The sequence below is a fragment of the Triturus cristatus genome, chromosome 9 (assembly GCF_964204655.1).
Source record: "Triturus cristatus chromosome 9, aTriCri1.1, whole genome shotgun sequence".
In the NCBI taxonomy this organism is placed as follows: domain Eukaryota; kingdom Metazoa; phylum Chordata; class Amphibia; order Caudata; family Salamandridae; genus Triturus; species Triturus cristatus.
The window spans coordinates 456,511,454-456,533,371 of NC_140592.1; the positions used below are offsets into that span (position 1 = coordinate 456,511,454).

General features: G+C 46.7%; 1 long non-coding RNA gene across 3 annotated transcripts in view; it reads right to left on the reverse strand.

Annotated features, from left to right (window-relative positions):
* LOC146798134 (uncharacterized) overlaps positions 1-21,918 on the reverse strand; it is a 234,646-nt gene that overhangs the window by 76,625 nt on the left and 136,103 nt on the right. For all 3 annotated transcript variants that reach the window (XR_014968618.1, XR_014968620.1, XR_014968619.1), the window contains 2 exons: positions 12,948-13,038; positions 2,515-2,603 (listed from right to left, as the gene is read on the reverse strand). This is a non-coding gene — a long non-coding RNA (uncharacterized LOC146798134). The remainder of the gene's footprint in view (positions 1-2,514; positions 2,604-12,947; positions 13,039-21,918) is intronic.

Consider the following 21,918-nt stretch of genomic DNA (forward strand, 5'->3'; position numbering starts at 1 on the left):
TGCTCCCTCTTTGTATTGGTCAGGGAGATGTTGGAGTAGGGTTTCTAATGTGTCATAGTGTGCGCGATCGTAGCGAGCTAGGAGCGCCTGGGTATTGGCAATACGCCATATGTTAGCCGCCTGGGCTGCAACCCGTTTGCCGGAGGTCTCTAGCACCTTGGACTCTTTGTCTGGGGGAGGAGCATCCCCAGTTGTCTGCGAGTGCGCCCGTTTGCGAGCATTAGCGACTACGATGGAGTCCAGAGGCAACTGGCCTCTAATGTACGTAGGGTCCCCGGGCGCCGACCTATATTTCTTGTCGATCCTGGGGTTTATTACTCTTGCCCTGGTGGGTTCTTTGAAAATGTCCTTTGCTGGTTTGAGGACACCTTTCAACATGGGTAGAGTTTTGATATTCCTTTCTGAGGATGCGAAAGTATCCATTAGAAAATCGTCCTCGATGGTGTCAGAGTGGAGTTGCACACCATGATTGGCCGCAGCACGTTCAATTAGGGCGTTGAATGCGGCAGTGTCCTCTGTGGGAGACGTTTTTGCGCCATATAGCTGCGTGTCCTGTGTATCCATAGGTGCACCCGTGTCCACAGGGTCATCCCAAGCCTGGTCAGGGTCCTGTTGGCCTTCAGGGTCCATCTCTCTGGGGTAGGGGACGTCGTCACCCATATAGTCCTCCAAAACGTCGGTTTCGGAGTGTGTCGGAGAGAAGGACTGTGGATCTGGGTAAGATGTATGGAGACGTTCGTAAAGAACTGGTTCCGAATCCGCTGGCAGCTTTTTCTTTAGCGGGATCCGGTAGGAGTCCAAAGCGTGTTCGGAAGATATTCTCCGCTTGTGGAGCATAATTCTGCCGGTGTCGGCATCGATGATGTGGGACGGTGACGTCTCCGTAGGAGAGCGTTCGGCAGGTGTGATCCTAGTTTGGGTGACACGTGTTCTTATTTCAAACATTTTGGGCGCCGTGGATGGCGGCAGGCCAAAAGTGATATGGGGTGGTGCTGGAGAAGCTTTCTGAGCTTTTTTCGGCTCGGAGCCTGACGTGTCCTGGAGGGCAGCCTTTTCTTTGATGCGTTTTAACTTGTCACACCTGGAACGCCGACGGTTCTTTGGCGCCGAGCGGTTCTGTAGAGGCAGGCGTGGACTTCTTCGGGGCCACGGGGTCATCAAGTCGAGGAGAGGTAGTAGCCGTCGACGGCGTCGATGATTGGGCCTTAGGTGCTGCTTTCGAAGCAGTGTGCGACGCAGCGGCCATTTTGACCTTCGTGGCTGGAGCCGATGGTTTCGGTGCCGGGTGCCGAGGCGGTTTGGCGGTACCGATGGCCTTTTTCCGTTTGTCGGCGCCGACGTCGGCTGCTGCGAGTTCGGCACCGAAGTCCCGTTTGGTGCGGTCGGTGCCGACGGGTTTGGCTGGCGTCGAAGGTGTAGTGGGCTTCGATCCGACCAGTGTCACTTTCAGTTTTGGTTTCTGTGGAACCGACACGACTTTTGGTTTCGGTTTCGAGGAAGGGAAACCAGTCGTTTTGGGTACCAATGGCTGTCGCTGAATGTCCGAGGCCGGGCCCGAGGGCGGGGCCGAAGAACTGCGGGATAGGTCTTGGGTAAGGCCCGAAGGCGATCCCTCGACCGGAGCCATAGACTGACGCACTGGGATATCCTCCGTCTGTACGCGTAGGCCTTGCTCGTCACCGGAGCTACTTTCTTCGGCCCCTAAGGCCTCATCGTAGTCTCCTACCTCGGTGTCGGCTTCATCTCTGTGAAAGAGTTGTTCTTCGATGTCTTCCGATCCGGAATCGTGTTCGGAAGCGGGGCTGGAGGGTGGGTTCTCCACGCCTTCCACATCTTCGTCCTCGGCGCTGAAGATGTTGGTTGGGGCCGGTGCCGCTTGCTGCGCTTCAAGTCTCGCTGCTCGTCGATTCCGGAGAGTCTTTTTGGATCGGAATCGGGCACAGGCCATACATGTGGATTCGTCGTGATCCGGTGAAAGGCATTTGTTGCACACCGGGTGGACGTCGACATGGGGATATTTCGCATTGCAAACAGGACACCGCTTGAATGGTGTCCTCGATTCCATCGTCGATGTGGGGTCGATGGTCGGATAAGATGCGAAAAAGTTGGTTTTGTTAAGTCAGTAAACTAACAAGTAACTGTCGATACCGATCGGGAACAGTACCGACGCGAACTAAAGGCCTTTTGGCCTGAAAAAAAGTTTTCCCTAACTTGAGTCAAGATAAGCACATCCGAACCCAATGGCGGAAAAAAACAATCTGAGGATGCCCATGCGCACTGTGGTCCAGGGGAGGAGTCACCCATCTCAGGATACTTCGAAGACTCTTCCAGGACAACAACGTGCAAACATCCGGACCCAACACTAGGCGGCGATCTATGCACAGATATGAATTCAGCAGCCCACATGCCTCGAACATCATTATACGGTTCCGTCGGCAGGTTTACTTTCAGATCGTGTCAAGCAGTGTGCATTTGACCCCAAATACTACAATACAATACAAACATCTAAAGTACCTTTCTGTACGAAGGTCCTTAATCCTTTCTCTTCCATCTGCACATTTGCTCGGTCTGAAACTGCTTCTCAAGCAGGTCAGAAACTGCTCCTGAAAAAAAACAAGCACATGCTTTAGACGTGAACAGAGGCCTTTCAGTCTGTGTTATCACTTTTCTGTTCGCCTGCACAAAAATGACACAGGAGCAGAGTCTGGGGCAAAAAAGTGACAGTCTTGCTTGAAACAAAACGTATTAAATTGAAGGGAATTCGCTTTGTGAACATTCAATTCCACAGTTTTTACATCTGTGTGCGCCATAACACAAGGAGACATACCTTATACTCTAGATGCTGCCAACATTTATGGATGAAACTGGATTATAAAAATAAAAAAAAACGAGGACTCATAAGTTTGGACACGCTGGAACAAGAAACACATGGGCAAATTCAACTTCATCCCTTATTATGAGATCAACAGCTTTGCTGGAGTAAATACTACATTCGTGCAATCAGCATTTACGCAGCACACAATTTGTCCCCAGGGTGTAAGGCATATTGTAATCAGGGCTCATGCTCCATAAACAATCGGCACAAAATGAAATCTGGAGCTAAACCTCGGAGATTAGTTATCTGGAGGGTAACCGTAATACCTAAGCGCTCCAGGTATCGTGTGACACTTTAGGCCAAACCTAAGGTTGTACACAGCAGCACTTTAAAATGGAGGGCCCGCTATGGCACTTTAGGTCAAATCTAAGGTTGTACACAGCAGCACTTTAAAATGTAGGACCTTCTACGGATGTCAGACATATCATCGATCCATTTGAGGGATATGGGCTGCGATACAGCTGGAGAAAAATTTACAATTACTGGGGTCAATATTCAACGTGACAATGAGAAACAAGTACTGATAAAGTCAACAGGTCTGGCACTGTCCACCAGCCTTTTGGCAAATCTTGTTTTGCTATGGTTTTTGCAAAGATTTATTGTTCGGGAAGCTGCAGTGCATTCATCAATCTAACAAAAAATACCTTGACTAAAGGCAAATATATTTTTGGTCTAAAAAATACCCACACATTACCATTGTACTCCCTGACACTGAAGGGAACTACTTTCTGTGTGGCTGTGCTCCCCTTGTGAAAGGGCAGCATTCTGTAACTCATAGTGAAATCGGGCTGGCACATTGTCCCTTGATGTATGCTTGAGTGGGTTGGAGAAAAATGTGAATGATACAACCACAGACAAATGAATGAATTGTGGGTAAAAAAACCTCCCTATAAGTAACTAAGTCATACACATAATTTTTGTAAAAACAAAAGGTCTCGAGTAATACAGACCTAAAAATGGCAATCGTTTGGCTCAGTGAGGGAGGGAATGAGGTATTGAGGGAGAGAGAGAAATGAAGAGGAGTGGTAGAAAAAGGAAGGAAAGAAGAAAGGATAAGGAAGTGAAGAACATGGAAGGAATAAAGAAAGAAGGAAAGAAGATAAATAAAGGAAGGAAAAAAAGAAAGACAGAAAAAAAGGAAAGAAGTATAGGAGGAATGAAATAAGAAAAAAGGGGAAGAAAATGAAAAGAAAGAAGAAAAGAACAAATGAAGAAAAGAAAGGCAAGAAAGAAGGAAGGAAAGAAGAGAAGAAGGAAGAAAAGAAGAAAATAAAGAAGGAACAATAAAGGAAAGAAAGAACTGAGGAAAAATAAAGGAAAGAAAGACCAAAAGAAATGAAGGAAAGGAGAGAAGAGAAGAGAAGTAAAGAAAGAAGTAAAGAAAATAAGGAAGCAGAGAAAAAAGGAAGGAAAGAAGGAGAGAGAGAAAGAGAAAGAAAGACTGAAATAGAAAGAGGGAAAGAAAGAAAACGGAAAGACAGGAAAGAATGAAGAAAGAGAGCAAGAAAGGAAAAAATGAAAGAAAGAAGGAAAGCAGGAAAGAAAGCAAGATAGAAGGAAAGGAAAAAGGAAGGAAATAAGACAGTAAAGAAATGAAAGAAAGGGAAGAAGGAAAAATGAGGATATATGAAAAAAGGAGAACAAACAAGAATTTAGGAACTAAAGAATGAATGAAAGAGGAAAGAATGTAAAGAAGGCAAGAAAGAAAGCACAAACAAAAGAAAGCATAAAAGGAGGAAAAAAGGAATGAATGAAAGAAGGATAGAACAGAAAGAAAGACATAAAGAAGGAACTAAAGAAGAAAGAGATGTGGTGCCCACCCCCCCTCCCGGTCACCGATCCTGCCTTTGTAGACTGAGGCTGCGGCCTATACGGCTAGGGCCCCCGGGGTCTCGTCGCCTGGAACCATCCAGCCCTCTGCCACTGCCTTGAGCCCCCGAGCTGCTCCCTGAGTCAAGCTTGGCTCGGGAGCCTTATCACACGGCTTGGCCCACAGTGGGTGAGCTGCGTTTAGTGAGGATATCCAGCTGCGGTAGCAGCAACTGGAGGACACTGCCATCCAGGGCAGCCTCAGAGACCCCTGCAGATCCTCAGCCTGCACCTTGCCACACACCGGGGTCCTGTTGCCCAGCGACTTCCTGAGAGTGAGTCCCCAACATACCTGCGAGCCTAAGGAGCCTTTCCGGGGCACCCCACTCTTTGGACTTAGCGTGACGGCCGTGCGCTGGGGAGGGACTATGCCCAGGGACACAGTGATTACACCAGGCCGGCCTCGGTAGGCTGCGGGGGTCTTCGTGGGGCTGTGGGAGCCCCCCGCCCTGCTTGATTGACTGACACCCCCGAACCTACTTGACGGGACACACAAAAGGAGAGATCCCGCCCCCCTGCTGTGATCAAGCAAACATGGGGAAGGAGAGAGGGACCAAACCCCCTTCAACCCAGACCCGTATAGAACAATATACAATCAACGGACAGGGAGAGAGCGCACCCACAACATCCGGTCACCCAGAGGGAGGCCTGGCCACCATCCTGCAGGCCATCAAGTCCTGTCAAGAGTCCATGGAGACCAAAATCGGATAAGTGTGAGTAGATATGGCTCTTATTCGACAAGACCTCCGCAACACTGCCGCTATAATCACGCATCTCGTAGGTTGAAAATTATGTATCCACTTTGAAAGTCCAAGTAAGGCAACTCCTATCGCAGACGATGGAGCTTCATAGATGGGCCGAAGATGCCGAAAGCCGGTCGGTCACAACAATCTTCGCCTGGTACTCCTGCCTGAAGAGATAGAGCCCCCACAAATGAATATATTTATCGAGAACTGGATCCGGTCTTGGATGCCACCAAAAACCCTGCTATCGTGGTTTGTGGTCGAGAGGGCTCACCGGGCGCTCGCCCCCAGACCGACCCCGGGAACCCCACATCAGCCCAAAATTGCCAGAATATTGAATTTCAGGGACCGCAATGCTATCCTCCAAGAGGCCCGTTCTCGGTTGGAGCTGCTTTATAAAGGTACTAAAATCATGATTTTTTCCAATCACACTAGGGAAGTGCAAATCAGGCCAAGATTGCACACTCAAGTGAAGCAGAATCTGCGAGCTCTCAACCTGCAGTATAGACTCCTCTTCCCGGCCTGCCTCAAAGTAATCTTCCAAAATAAATCGTTCTTCTTCGATACTCTGGAGGCAGCATGGACCTGGGTGACTGAGGAGCGCCCACTCCACCCTCAGGGGGATAATCCCCAGTCTATACCCCGGGGAGAGTCTCAGGTGGAGACACTGGCGGGCACTCAAGGGCGACGCACGTGATCCTGCAGAAGACGCAATGCCCAATGGGCCGCCTCGGAAGCGGACCGTCCAAGTCCATGAAATCGGGTGAAAACAGAGAGAACTCTGATGGATCGGAACCGACACCCGAGGTGCGCCCTGTTGACTCCCCAGAGCTCAACTCTGAAGATACTGACCTGTCACGTGGCCCCCACATCTGAACATAAATATTCCCACTGTTTCCACTGTTCAACTGGAGGAGAGACAATCCTTAAGTGTGGAGGGGCCAAACGCATTGCCCTATACTGCGAATCTGGAACTAGTTTTATAATCTAGACTTTGTTTGACCGGGCGACAGATGCTTCATTTGGAGAAGTATGGGGCGGGGGTTGGTTGGGAAGGGAGTGGGGAAAGTTCTCATTGTTTCTGGTTGTGTTAACTTGTTTCCTTGCGTCACTGGACATGGAACTCAATATGCGCCCCTTCATGGTCTATGTAATGGAATTAAATCACTCCTGCAACTCCCTGAGATTAACTATCAAAAGCCCTTGGGGATCCCAGATCCGAGGCTCCGCAACTTAGTACCCTACCACAATGTCACGACCATATGATGTAGGCAAGCCTCTTAGAGTCCTCTCGTAGAATGTTAACGGACTCTTAGATAAAATGAAGTTGACTGCGATCTTAAAGTACGCATAGAGGGTCTGCCTAGATGTCCTTTTGCTACAAGAGACTCACCTTATGGGAAACTGATGCCCCTTTCTAGCACTTCAAGGTTTTGACTGATTTGGCATTTAGGGTTCTTTAGGGGGGCCCGGGGAACAACGATCCTTCTACAACGCTCCCTCCCATTCACGCCAACCCATACGATGGGCGACCCTCGGGGGCGGTTTGCCACCCTCACAGGCACCCTTGGAGATGCCACTTTTAACTTAATCTCGGTTTATGCCCCGCCGGCGCACTTGAACGCCACCCTCCAAACAGCGGTAGAGACATTGTCCTCTTTCCCCCAGAGTCTGACGGTATTGGAGGAGACTTCAATGTGGTCCCTGGCTCTAACAAAGACGCCACGGGCCCACCGTCCTCCCACAGAACTACAGGGGCTAGGTGCTTCAGAGACTGGATCTCTAAGCTAAGCCTCTGTGACGTCTGGCGCACTTGGCACCCCAGAACATTACAGTACACACACACATCCGCCGCGCACCACTCTCACTCTCGCATTAATCTCCTCTTTATGCCTGCCCCAGACTGTAGAGTAGTCACAGAGGTCCAGATTCTGGCGCAGGGCATATCGGACCATGCGCCGCTTCTCCTCTAGATTGGGGGCCCCATGGAGACTCAGCGCCCCACACGGAGGCTAAATGCATGGTTCCTTCAAGACCCAGAGTACAGACGAGGGATTGGGGAGGAATTGAAACACTACTTCCGCACTAATGAGGGCCCAGCCCAGTTCCACAGCACACAGTGGGAGATGGGAAAGGCCACAATCTATGGGTACGCCAAAGGGTTCCTCAAACGCAAACGACAGGCCCGGGAATGTAATCTTTCCCAACTTGAGGCCAGGGCCCTTCGCCTGGAAACGAGTATGACCTTAGAGTGGAGAGGCGGAGCGCCGGCAGCTTCACTTAATGCAGGAAGAGATTAGGGCGGCCTTCCTTGAATCTGCCAAAGTGATCTGGAGGTCCTCAGTGGCCCGAGTGTATGGATGGGGAGACAAAAACGGTAAATTGATTCACTGGCTCATCACTCATCCTTCGGCTAGTCAGATAGTTCCTGAAATCCGAGATTCCGACGGACAGACCCATCGGGCCCCCGCTGAGATTGCAGAGACCTTCGAGAAGTATTGTAAGAAGCTTTACTCAACAGATCACTCGCATTTGCTGACCTCTGGTTCCCTTCTTAGGTCGAGCCTAGAGCAGCGCACATGCGCTGCTCTGCGAGACTTATTGTAAGGGGCTTCAGAAAGCTCACCACACGCTCGTGTGTGTGTGGCCTATTGCTTGCAGTTACCCGCACGGGCGCCATGTGTTTTGAATTATCGTGCCCAGACGCGTGCGCGATAATTCACACACGGCTCGCTGTGGCGCGAGCGCACCACTCGCGTGCTTGTCCTAAGTTTCCCCTGAAGTTGCCTGTGCATCCTTCCTCGCCGCCTTTCGGAGGGTGTTTCCCCTCTCTCACTCTAGCTTTACTCATATCTCCCTATCTTGTGCCGTTGTTTTTCTTGCCACACCCTCTTTTTCTAGCTTTTGTAGCCTTTTGCCCGTTTTCTGGCTGTCTGTTTGCTCTCTCCGATTTGTCGCTTCATATTTTTTGGGCTGGTGCCTTTCCCCGTGCCTCGTTGCTGCTGCCGATAGTTACCCTTTTTCTGCCTCCTTCCTCTTTGTTTGTCAGTCTTCTTGTACTCTGTCTTTCTCCCTCGTCCTGCTGTCCGTCTGCAATCTCTCTCCTTAATAATCCCGATCTCGTCTCGCACGTTTTATTCTTTCACTTCAGCCCGTATTTCTCCTCCGTTCTAGGAACCTGCCTCCTTTCTTTTTGTATATTTATCTCCACTACACCCCTCCCCCACCCACAAAACCCCAAGGCGACCATTTTAGAGTGTACTTTGCTTTGAAATCTGCAATAGCTTAACAAATAAAACAGACTTTTATCACCTGCGCATCCTTTTCATAAATGCTTCAATTACAGAGTGTAATTAAAAAAATGCACTTTGTACTGCACAGCGTCCTTAACACTAGAAAAGGCATAACGTACTTGATATCGACAACTGCTGGCGAATGTATCCACTCAAAAATCGCGACAGTCTATGCCTATGTGAAACACCTAAACGTTTTAATGGGCCCGATTCAAGACCACCTAAAAGTAAAAGGAAATCTCGGAACTTGTGTACACGGTTAGTAATCAGTTAATGCTCTTCTCAATTTTGGCTAACGCGGAATTACAAAATGTTATGATGTAATCCGAGATACTTAAATCTAGTCAACAAAGAAACGAAAACAAATTAAAAGTAGCCTATACACACACAATACTAATTAAGACAGTAAATGAATTTGCCAAGCCATGATGATTTGATGTTTTCTCAAGCTTCCAAGTACACTTAGAATAGCTTCTCAAGATATCTGCCCATCTATGTTGCACATTGGTAATCGTGCCCTTACAGGTAACCTAACTGCAGCTGAGGCGTGCAGTGACTGCATGTTCTAGAGCAAAAGGGATACCAGCTGATCGCAATATATGGTGCCAGTGTGGCCAGGTACGGCCGAGTCCCCCTCCTCCCTTAACTCCCGCCCTTGGGTGATGCCCCATTTTACCGGTGCCTACGTTTGCTCACCGCCCATCTTCCACCAAGGCAATCAACTTTATAAACACCAAGGCTTAGATCAAGGGTCGTAAATCCCGGTTGTATTTATTAACAAGCATTTGCAATGCAATAGGTCTTGCGTTTACAAGAGTTTAAGTTATTGGCATTGTAAATGACAATGCCTTTTATGTATGTTTTAAAAACCAAAATTTAAATAAAAGGCATTGTCATTTACAATGCCAATAGCTCAAACTCGCGTAAATGCGAGACCTATTGCATTGCAAATGCTTGTTCTATGTGGCGTCCCCCTTCCGCGACTCCCAGAGAGGGACACTAAGGCCTTCAATGAACCCATCACAACTGAGGAGATTGGAGATGCGATCTCAGCGCTGGCTGCCCACAAAACTCCTGGTCCAGATGGCTTCCCGGCAGAATACTATGCGATGTACCAGGAAATCCTAATCCCACAACTCCGTGCTCTGTTTAGGGAGGTTCTGGAAAGAGGCACCCACCTGACACAGATACAGCCACCATCGTGGTCATATCCAAGGCGGATCCTCCCTCAGACACATGTCCCAACTATCGCCCAATCTCATTAATCAACACTGAGATTAAGATCTATGCTACGGTTCTGGCCACCAGTCTGAACCAGACCATCCACACTCTCATTCACCCACACCAGTGTGGCTTCATACCACAGTGCAGCACCCGACACTGCCTTAGGGGCCTCGACGCGGCTCTTGCTCACCGTCATCTCCTCAGTTCATATCTAGCCTTGCTACTACTGGATTTTGAGAAGGCCTTTGATATGGTTAATTGGAGTTACCTGAGCGACGTCCTGGAATGGGGAAGCTTCGGCCCCTGATATCGTAAATGGGAGTCCTCTATTCCGGCCAGTCAGCCAGGGTCCTTGTGAACGGGGCATTGTCGGACACCTTCCCCTTCAGGAGGGGGACCCGGCAGGGTTGCCCGCTCTCCCCTCTCCTGTTCGACCTAGTAATAGAATCTTTGGCTTGTCTCATTAGGGCTGACAACCAGTTACAGGGATGGAGTTGGCATGGCTCCCATGATGACAGAATCGCTCTGTATGTGGACAATGTCCTGCTCTACCTGGCTGATCTGGCCCGGTCGGGAACACAGTGCCTCCAGATCCTTCAATCCCTCGCCCTTGGTGTGCGGCAGAACCAGTAGATTTTTACCACATAGTCTGGTCCTGTGTCTCCCTCTCCCAATATTGGGCATCAATTGTAGCCGAGATGAGTGGCATCCTGGGCTGGACGATCTCACTCAGCCCCCTTTTTCTTCTCCTGGGAGCAATGGATGGCTCCCGTACTGACAAGCTGCTCCTGGGAACTGCCATAGTAGTGGCGAAAATAGACATTGAAGCAGCATGGAAAACTTCAACAGACCCCTCAATTGTGAAATGGCGATGGGGAGTGGATGGGTGTGCCACCCAAGAAACGTCTGTGAACGAAGCAAGAGGGCGTCCTGACAAACATGGCCACATATCGGGCAAATGGCTGGGTTTAATGGACTGAGTTATTATACGTGTGAGGTAGGATGGGCAGAATGAGGGGTTTTTCTTATTTTAACATATCCTCTAGAAGACTCTTGAGGGACAGTATCAAACTGTCTTATATGTTCCAGCGATGCTCTGTTTATTTCCTTACTAAAACCCAATAAAATTGTTTATAAAAAAAAAAAAAAGAAGAAAGATGAAAGAAAGCAATAAGAGGAGGAAAGCAGAAAGAAGGAAAAATGGTGAAAAGGAAGGAAAGAAGGAAGGCGAAAAAGAAAGAATGAAAAAAGAAGAAAAGAAAGAACAAGTGCTGACAATGAAACACAAAGTCCTGTTTTCTTTCTGGGCAAAGTTTGTTGAAGAACCACTGGTGAAATTAAGTCCAGAATAAACGTATTCTGAAGAATTGTCCGCTTATGAATTCAAATCTATAAAATGTAAGTTTTCTGTTTGTGTACTCCATGCCTAGTAAAAAAAAGAGGCTATCTTATTACAGAACAGTTTCAAATGGATGCAATCTGTTATGCTGTGAAATACCAGCAGTCAGATAAACTAAGGAGACTCCAAAAGGAATTTACAAACACCATTTGCAGATGACAGGAACTAATAAAGCATAGAATATGGCCTGTTTTCAGGTCTGGCTCTAAACACTAAAGCCACACTAAAGTTATTATAAAGCAAAAACAACAAAAGCCCTGGCACTGAGTGGATGTGCTCACTGTGACAGAGCAAAATGAAGTCACTCAAAGTTAAAATAGCCAGTGGCTGAAATAGGGTGACCGACTACGCCATGCTGCATGCTTTAGTGGGCAAGATGTGAATGACTACAGAACAATGATGAAGAAAGGTGTCAGAAAACCCCTCTTAGTAAATACATTATACATATCATTTTAGTAAAATCAAAAGGTCTTGGCTAACACCAAACCTAAAATTGCAGGCAGAGTCCAATTAATTAAATAAGAGCCAGAAACGAACAACACCTTAGCAGTGACATTTCATACAACAAACGTTCACAATACTTCAATTTTCATTTGATTTTTAATGACACATCCTGCCTTAATGTCAGAATCTTGTATCGCCAATCCAGTATGGCCTCACTGGACAGCTGTGAAGATTCACTTTAATGTATGCACCCTCGTCAACACCCTGCAAGCGGCTGATCTCACAAGGTGGTAATTAAAGTGCAATAAAGTCATGTACAACTGATGGATTAGTTTACGTTGTCTATCTCCTCAGTCAAAGCTCTGACTGAGAATACGTTTGTGTACAGTTGGAAGTTTTTGGCGGAGAACCCCTGGCATACCCGGTCCCCGATTTTACCATTATGGTAAACATGGGATGCTTTCCTCTGGGGGAGACTCGCCTGACAAGTCCCCTGAGAGAATCCATATCCTTTGTTTCCTCACCAGTTACACGGGGACACTACAGCGGTATTCCCACTCCCAAAATTAACAATACGACGAGTACCGTAACTTAGGATACAGGAAACCGCAGGATTACAAACTGTACACTGACACTCCCCTGCAGAATTGGCAATTACGGTAGTACTGGGTAACAGTGGTTGATGACCTCTGATAATTCCCCATTTCCCACCCTCATACACCTAGATTTCACCCGCTTTGACCCCCTGAAATGTCTGGGTGTGGGGGCGCTGCAGAGATGCTGTATTCCTCGTCCCTTGCATTTGCCAAAACAGTGTTTCTGGACGAAACAGGAATCACACTGAACTCATAAGAGGGCCAGAGTTTTCCCTCGTTTAATGGAGAGGATAGGTCTCATATTAAGGATATATGATGGAGTGGTGGTTGGTAACTACTGTTACATTCAGAGAAAGCTTTCTGTTTTTTCTCTCTACATTGAACATGCAGAACGAAAAATAACATTATTCGATTCAGTAGGCAGGTTTACTTTCAGATCATGTCAAGCAATGTGCATTTGAACACAAATTCTACCATACAGTACAATGCAAACATCTAAAGTACCTTTCTGTACGAAGGTCCTTAATCCTTTCTCTTCCATCTGCACTGCTGTTCGGTTGGAAACTGTGCTTTTCAAGCAGGTCAGAAACTGCTCCTGAAAAAAGACAAGTACAAACTTTAGACTTCATCCCTTACTATGAGATCAACAGCTTTGCTGAAGTAAATACTAAATTTACGCAATCCGCATTTACGCAGCAAACAATTTGCCCCCAGGGTGTAAGGCATTTTGTAATCAGGGCTCATGCTTTATCAACAATCAGCACACTATGAAATCTGAGGCTAAACCTCGGTCATTAGTTATCTGGAGGGCAAGTATAATACCTAAGCGCTCTAGGTATCGTGTGACACTTTAGGCCAAACCCAAGGTTGAACACAGCAGCCCTTTAAAATGGAGGACCTTCTATGGATGTCAAACATATCATCGATCTACTTGGGGGCTATGGGCTGCAATATCTCTGGAGAAAAATTACTGGGCTGAATATTCAAAGTGACTGTGAGAAACTAGCACGGGCAAAGCCAATAGGCCTGGTATTGTCCACCAGCCTTTTGGCAATCTTGTTTTACTATGGTTTTTGCAAAGATTTATTGTTTGAGAAGCTGTCGTGGATTCATCAATCTAACAAAAAAAAACCTTGACTAGAGGCAAAAATATTTTTTGTCTAAAAATAACTAAAATACACAACACACATTACCATGGTATTCCTGGCACTGAAGGGAACTACTTTCTTTGTGACTTTTTCCCCTTTGTGAAAGGGCAGCATGCTGTAACTCTTAGTGAAATGACTGAAGCGGTCTGGCACATTGCCCCTTGATGTATGCTTGAGTGGGTTGGAAATAAACGTAAACGATACAACCACAGATGCATAGATGAATTGTGGTTAAAACCCCTAACGTGACTACGTCATACACACAATTTTCGTAAAAACAAACGTTCTTGGGTAACACAAACCTATAAATGGCAATCATCCTGCTGAGTGAGGGAGGGAGTTAGGTACTGAAGGAGAGAGAGAGCAACAAAGAGGCGTGGTAGAAAAAAGAAAGAATAAGGAAGTGAAGACAAGCATTTGCAATGCAATCGGTCTCGCCTTTGAGACCTTGTAAGTGTTTAGCCAGAGTTATTGGCACTGCCAATGTGTTTAAGTTAGGTTATAAAAAAAAATCTTAATCTAAAAGCTATTAGCGATCTCTATCAGTGATGCCTCCAGCCACAATAGTGCAGCAGAAGGCAGCAACTCATCCCTGCCCAGCATTGTCACGTATTTTGCCACTGACCGGGCTGCCAAGGCCAGCCCGCCTGGTGCTAGCGCGCGCGCCGGCGCCTCTGCACCTGTGTGCCGTGCTCCCAGCCCGGGACGCAGCAGTCTTCACTTGCGGCTGCCAGCAGGCTCAGTAACAGTTATAAAGATCGTGCTCGGCTCTGCTACAATGAATCAATCTGCCCTGCTGCCGGGATTGAAATTCCTGCCCGCTTCGCAGGGCCGTGGCTGTCACACACTAGTCACACTGACGGCCCAATATGAGAGACCCGGCAAGGCCTGCCCTCGTTCCGTACAGGCTGTTGTGGCGCCGTGGAGGGGGGGTTGTGAACTCCCGCCCTGAACAGGAAGGAAGTGAGGTACCGGTCAGAAGCGGCGGGGCCTGGCACTCGAGGAGTTGTGCTCGTCAGTCGGCACGGAATAGGTCCCTCTCAGTGAGTCTGAGAGTCAGAGTGCGCTGCTGCCTGCGCAGGAGGCAATAATTACAGGATGCATTTCACTGAGGTCAAGTCACTGCATGGCAATGGTTCGTACCGAGCCATTTAGGCAGTGAGGTTAGGAGTGTGAGTTTCCATCAGACTCACAGATATAGGCGAGTGCGACGAGTCCGTAGGCTGCCGCCCGTCCGTTACGCGAGCGGGCAGCAGTTGAATTTAAGATTAGTGGCTATGCTGCCCATAGCTGCCAAGATGTCAGATTGACATGTGTGACATTTTCATAATTTCAGTGTAATTACGAGTGGCATTTCAACGACTATGAGTGACACTTTTTTCAGAGCAAAAGCAATCATTGAAGACAAGGGAAATACATAAATATCAGAAATTAAACCCATTTGAGCAACGAGAAACTCTAAAAAGATCTTAAAACTGCTTCAAAGCACCAGAAATGAAGGGCATTGTTGGACTCGACTGTACCAAACAGGATGTTAGAGGTCATACTGCCTGCAAATGAGGCTCAAGTTCCGTAACGCCCCATCCACCTCACTGCCCACAAAAACAGGATAGAACTACCTGCCTCATCCTCCCTCTGCATGGACTGATCAAACTGTGCTGAGAAACCCCAGCACGAACCGGCACAAACTCCTGTACCATGAGACCCTCAAAGCTAACTTCCGACACAAATGTCACCTTATAAGTAGGTTAAGGCCTTAATAAGAAGTGACAATCAGGCCGCAAACTCTCCTCAGTCTGAACATTGACACTCCTCCCAGTAATAAGCACCTGTGTATGACCAGGGCTGTACTGGCCTCTGTGGATTATTGCTTTTATTAACTGCAGCAGTTCACAGATATGTCCTTCTGAACTGGCCACTTACCAGTAGAGTTTCACCGGGTTGTCTTTTCATTGGCATGAGGAATGTTCTATGGCTTTTGCACCAGTTGTGAAAAGCACCTAAAGCCTGTATTTTTCCCTCAGTAGTACATACTTAGGACAGCAAAAACAAGAACAAGAAGCACTTTGCAGTGTTCTGGAGCTGTCAACTTAATTATCACTGGCTGCTAATTAAATTAAACAGACAGAAAGGCGAACTATAAAAATGAATACACTTTATAAAGACAATTTTTATAGCGCTGTATATCTTATTTGACCCTTTCCAAATCTTAAAACGAGGTGAACAAATGGCGGGTATTTCTTTATAAAAGGTGGCAACCCTACTTACCAGTCGTTTACTATGCTGCTTAGGCGTCGGTCGTGCGGTAGGCAGGGGCAATATTGGAGGCTGTCTCTCGCTGTCTTGGAGCTCAGGACAGTTCTGAATCCCCGCAAATGATGCACCAGTCCAGTTCAAAGCTTACTGGCCTAGTCAATGTTGCTCATGAGCTGCTTCAGGCAGTGGGTCTCTGGTGGGCTGAGGTCAGGCAGGCAACTAGAGCCAAATTTCGGGGGGGCTGAAAAAGATTTCGGGGGGGGGGGCTAAGTCTTCCGGCCATAGGCAGAATGGCTGTAAGAAGGGGTGAAAACACAACAAAAGCCTCATTAATGAGTAAATGGTCTTTTAAAGACCCGTGAAGTACTCTGGTGCGGCTGCAATTAGACAGACGCCAGCCCGCGAGGCTGTCTCAGCCGGGCTGTCACACACGACGGGGGGGGGGGGGGCTGAAGCCCGGTGAGCCCAATGGGTGTTGCGCGCCTGGCTGAGGTAGAGGAGTCAGACTGCTGGCAAAGCGGAGTCCAGTCACTGTGCACTCAGTGACGCTGGCAGGACCAGGCACATATGTCTTGGCCCCCTCACAAATGGGCTGATGATGTTTTCTTGATCGGGCGGGGAGACTGTGAAGTGCACTCCCTCCAACACGTGGAGAGCTGGGCATGTGAAATTTGCTTCCATCCGGCAGCGCCTCAGCATGGGAGGCCGGGGATCACACAGTATTTAAGAAATTACAAAAGACATCCTCCTTCCTCGAAGTCATCGATGTCAGTGAGTCTGTCACATGCTACGAACTAAAAAGCACATTTGTAGATTAATACTCAGATGGCACTGTTTCACTGACACTTTTGTCAAAGTCTGTCTGGTATTTTATGTGATAAAAGCCACACTCTGTCTGCGGACACGTGGCTGGTGCTGGCTTCAGACACAGGTGGTCCACTTTAAATGAAGGAAAAGTTTTATTCGCATAGCTGCCAAGGTTTCGGATTGACACGTGTGACATTTTTATAATTTCAGTGTAATTATGAGTGACATTTTAACCACTATGAGGACACTTTCTCGCAAGCAAAATCAGGCATTAAAGATGAGGGAAACATGTACATTTCAGAAATGACACCCATTTGAGCAAGAAGAAACAAAGAAAATCTTAAAACTGCTACAAGTCACAGCAATGGAAGGGCTCTAAGCTAGTGCCCTCGTAAACTGATCGTAATTTTGGAAATATGCAATGTATCATTGGTGCAGTCAAGTGCATTCAACAGGGTATCGAACACCTCCGCTGTGATAAATCCCTGCGGTAGCATTCATTTAATAACGGCTTACCTTTTCTCTAGTAAAGTCATAACACTACATTGCACAAGCTGGGTAAGGAAAAATTTTAAAAAAACAATGTCGCTGCCGCTGTCCTTGAGAAGTGTCTCTATGTGTGTTACACTCATTGGGTCAGCCGGCAATGCACTCTCAGCTGCTGTACAGTAGAAAAGTCAGTCTCTCCCTAGACGTAACGCTGGTGAAGACCTCTGAATGCAAAGCTGGTCAGTGGAATGCATATTTGTATTGTGTGTATTCATGAGAACCTTTTCTCTCAATTAGCACGCGTCAAACCTGCATGGATTCTGTTGAAAACTGCTCTAATGAGATTTGCAGTCCTTTGTAGCCGAGTTTGAGAGAGGCGAGCCTGCCCTAAACAAAAGTCTTCCGGACTTGGAGCACATGTTGAAGGAGAGTTTTAGTGTTGCCAGGCGACTGCAACAATTATTGGGGGCTGGGCTGGTGCACGGGATGAGGGAGGAAATAAACATCGGAAAGCACCAGAAATGAAAGTGCACATAGCTCAGGACTGGAACAGAAACTTATATACGGCAGTTACGGAGAAGAACTTTTAAAAGATGTAATTGATGATTTTTAGTTAATACATTACCTGCTTTTTCAGGCACTGATTATTCATCACGGCACTGGGCAGCTGATCCCGGCTGGTGGTGCCGCGGCCCAGTGGGCTGGGTCCCGGTCGTGTGAGATATTACCACTCTGCTGTGCCGTTAAACATACTGCATTACAAGAGACAGTGGTCCCTGAAAGCAAAGGAGTATTTCGAACAGCAATAAATATAGCCACAATTGGTACTATATTATAGCCTATGTCCAGCCGGACAAGGCAACTTTAATAAGAAACGATAATTTGCAATGATCAAAAAAATGTAAGCGTGGTATTGGTGGGACACAAGCCTGTATCCTGTGGCTTACATATCAAGAGGACATACATTTTCTGAAAAACATACAGGCAATTGAAGCGATGTTTCTATGTCAGAGAATAACAGGTAGTGAAACATCTTAGTATAAATCTAGTCACCTTCACGACATTTCATACACACAAATTGACAAAGTGTAAGGTGAACAACATAGTCGACGACGTTGTTGTTCACCTTACACTTTGTCAATTTGTGTGTATGAAATGTCGTGAAGGTGACTAGATTTATACTAAGATGTTTCACTACCTGTTATTCTCTGACATAGAAACATCGCTTCAATTGCCTGTATGTTTTTCAGAAAATGTATGCCCTCTTGATATGTAAGCCACAGGATACAGGCTTGTGTCCCACCAATACCACGCTTACATTTTTTTGATCATTGCAAATTATCGTTTCTTATTAAAGTTGCCTTGTCCGGCTGGACATAGGCTATAATATAGTACCAATTGTGGCTATATTTATTGCTGTTCGAAATACTCCTTTGCTTTCAGGGACCACTGTCTCTTGTAATACGTAACTTCCCAAAGTCCCTGTCTAATTGCTTTGGGTGCCCTTGTGCCTCCTTTACTGGTTAAACATACTGCAACCAAAGCATCAGCTTGCTGCACCCACCCTCACTGCGACTGGTCCCGGCGCTGCCTCTCCTGTAACACTGGTTCGTGGTGCTGCTCTGGCTGAATGCTGCAAGTGGGCTCTGATTCCACTTCTCGACCCACGGCCGGCCCGAGCTCCGGTTTGGAAATAATTATTCGCCGGCGGGGGGTGGGGGGGGTGCCATAGATAATTTATCCCCACAGCTCCGGCAGCCCGGCAGCAGCATGTGCGATCAGTAGTTCGACCTTTCTAATTACGCTCCTACCGAACACCGCTCCTGTCATCAGGCACGGCAGGCTCCGAATATATTGTACAGATCATGGACGTCCTGCACCGTCCGGAGAGGTCGACGGTGTTCACAGTCTCTAAGACCGTTAGTAACTAGTGCAGCACTGCAGTCTTTGCGTGTTAAGCTAAATGTGCACGTCAAGTGTGTATGGCTTCAAGTCCGGGTAGTGTGTGCATGGATGCACATTTGGAATTTAAAGCATTATCCCGCGATGCGCTGGCAAATGATTTATTGTCCCTCACTCTACACACACTTACTTTTGCAGCGGCAGCCAGTGAGAGCAGGTACACGGCTGCCTGGCTCACCTCTCTCCTTATGGCTGGGGACCTACTGCTCTGGGCAGCCCAGCTGGCATACCACCTCTCCGGCCGCCGCAGAGAGTAATCAGTTAGCCCCGGTGGGCCCGGCTGGGTCGGGTTGGTCATGGTGCCGGTCGCCCATTACCACAGCAAGATCATTGCAGGCAGGCGGCAGTAAACAACAAGGTAGCAGGGGCCGCGTAAATGCGGCACCAGCTGTACAGATGCACATCCCCTCTCCTGCAAGTTAATCTAACGCCGTCTTACGCGTTCACAATTGCAATCCTTTTGTGCGCGTGCACATGTCCTGTCCCCCTTCCGAGGCAATTCGAAACCAATAGATCTCGCTAGCGAAAGCGCTTCGCGGTGCGTCGCTAGGCGAGACCTAAAAAAGGAAGGAAAAAAGAAAGAAGGAAAGAAGATAAATAAAGGAATGAAAAAAGAAAGAAAGACAATACAGGAAATAAGAAAAGGTAGAACGAAATAAGAAAAAAGAGGAAGGAAATGAAAAGAAAGCAGGAAAGAATAGGAAAGGAAGGAAGGCAAGAAACAAGGAAGGAATGAACGGAAGGAAATAAGACAAGAAGAAAAAAATAAGGAAAAATAGAAGTAAAGAAGGGAAGGAAAGGAAAGAAGGAGAGACAGAAAGAGAAATAAAGACTGAAAGAGAAAGAAGGAGAGAAAGAAAACGGAAAAGCAGGAAAGAATGCAAGAATGCAAGAAAGAAAGCAAGAAATGAAAAAAATGAAAAAATGAAAGAAAGAAGGAAAGCAGGAAAGAAAGCAAGAAAGAGGGAAAGGAAAAAGGAGGCAAATAAGACAGAAAAGAAATTAAGAAAAGGGAAGAAAAGGAAAGAAAAAAGAGGATTTAGGAAAAAAGGAAGCAAGGATGAAAGAAGGAAAGAATGAATGAATGAATGAATGAGGAAAGAAAGGCAAGAAAGAAAGCACAAAAGAAGGAAAAAAGGAATGAAAGAAAGGATAGAACGGAAAGAAAGAAAGAATGACACGAAGGAATAAAAGAAAGCAAGAAGAGGAAGAAAGCAGAAAGAAAGCAGAAAAACTGAAAAATTGTGAAAAGGAAGGAAAGAAGGCAAGAAAGAAAGAGAAGGAAAGCAAAAGGAAAAATGGTGAAAAGGAAGGAAAGAAAAAAAGAGAAAGAAAGAACAAAATAGAAAGAAAGAACAATTGCTGCCAATAAACACAATGAAGTCCTGTTTTCTTTCTGGGCAAAGTTTGCTGAAGAACCACTGGTGAAACTAAGTCCAGAATAAATGTGTTCTGAAGAATTGTCCGCTTATGAATTCACATCTATAATTTTTAAGTTTTCAGATTGTGTACTGCATGCACAGTAAAAAGAGGCTATCTCATAAAAGAACAGTTTCAAATGGATGCAATCTGTTATGCTGTGAAATACTAGCAGTCAGATAAAGAAAGGAGACACCAATACGAATTTACATACGAAATTGGCAGGTGACAGGAACTAATAAAGAATGCACTGTTTTAAGGTCAGGCTCTAAACACTAAACCAACACCAAAGTCATTATAAAGCAAACGCAACAAAAACACTCGTATTAAAGTGAACTACCTTGTGTGCGGAACAGCTCACCGTGACAGAGCAAAATGCAGTCACTCAAAGTTAAAATAGCCAGTGGCTAACGTAGGCTGAATTACTGCCCCATGCCACATGCTGTAGTGGGCGGAAGCAAGAAGTGAATGACAACAGAACAATGGATGAAGAAAGGTGTCTGAAAACCCTTCTTAGTAAATACATTATACATATAATTTTAGTAAAATCAAAAGGTCTTGGCTGACACCAAACCTAAAATTGCAGCCAGAGTCCAATTCATTAAATAAGAACCAGAAACGAACAACGCCTTAGCAGTGACATTTCATGCGACAAACGTTCACGAGACTTCAATTTATCAGTTGGCCTTCTAACGACACATCATGCCTTAATGTCGGAATCTTGTATCGCCAATCCAATATGGCCTCACTGGGCAGCTGTGAAGATTCACTTTCATGTATGCACCCTCGTCAACACCCTGCAAGCGGCTGATCTCACAAGGTGGTAATTAAAGTGCAACGTAGCCATGTATAAGAGATGGAGAATTTTAGAATGCCTGTCTCCAAAGTCAAGGCTCTGAACAAGGATCTCAAAAAGTATATATGTTTACAGTCGAAGTCTTTGGCGGGGAACCCCTGCCATACCCGGTCCTCGATTTCACCACTCTGGTAAGCATGGGATGGTTTCCTCTGGGGGAGACTCATCTGACAAGTCCCCTGAGAAGCTCCATATGCTTTGTACCCCGCCAGTTACAGGGGGACACTACATCAGTGTTCCCACTCCCAAAATTACCAATACCACACATAGCGTAAATTAGGATACAGGAAACCGCAGGATTACAAACTGAACCCTGAGACTCCCCTGAAGAATTGGAAATGACTGTGGTGCTGGGAAATACAGTGTTTGATGACCTCTGATAATTCCCCACTTGCCACTCTCCATACACCTAGATTTCACCCGCTTTGACCCCCTGAAATGTCTGGGTGTGGGGGCGCTGCAGAGATGCTGTATTCCTCGTCCCATGCATTTTCCAAAACAGTGTTTCTGGACAAAACAGGAATCACACTGAACTCAT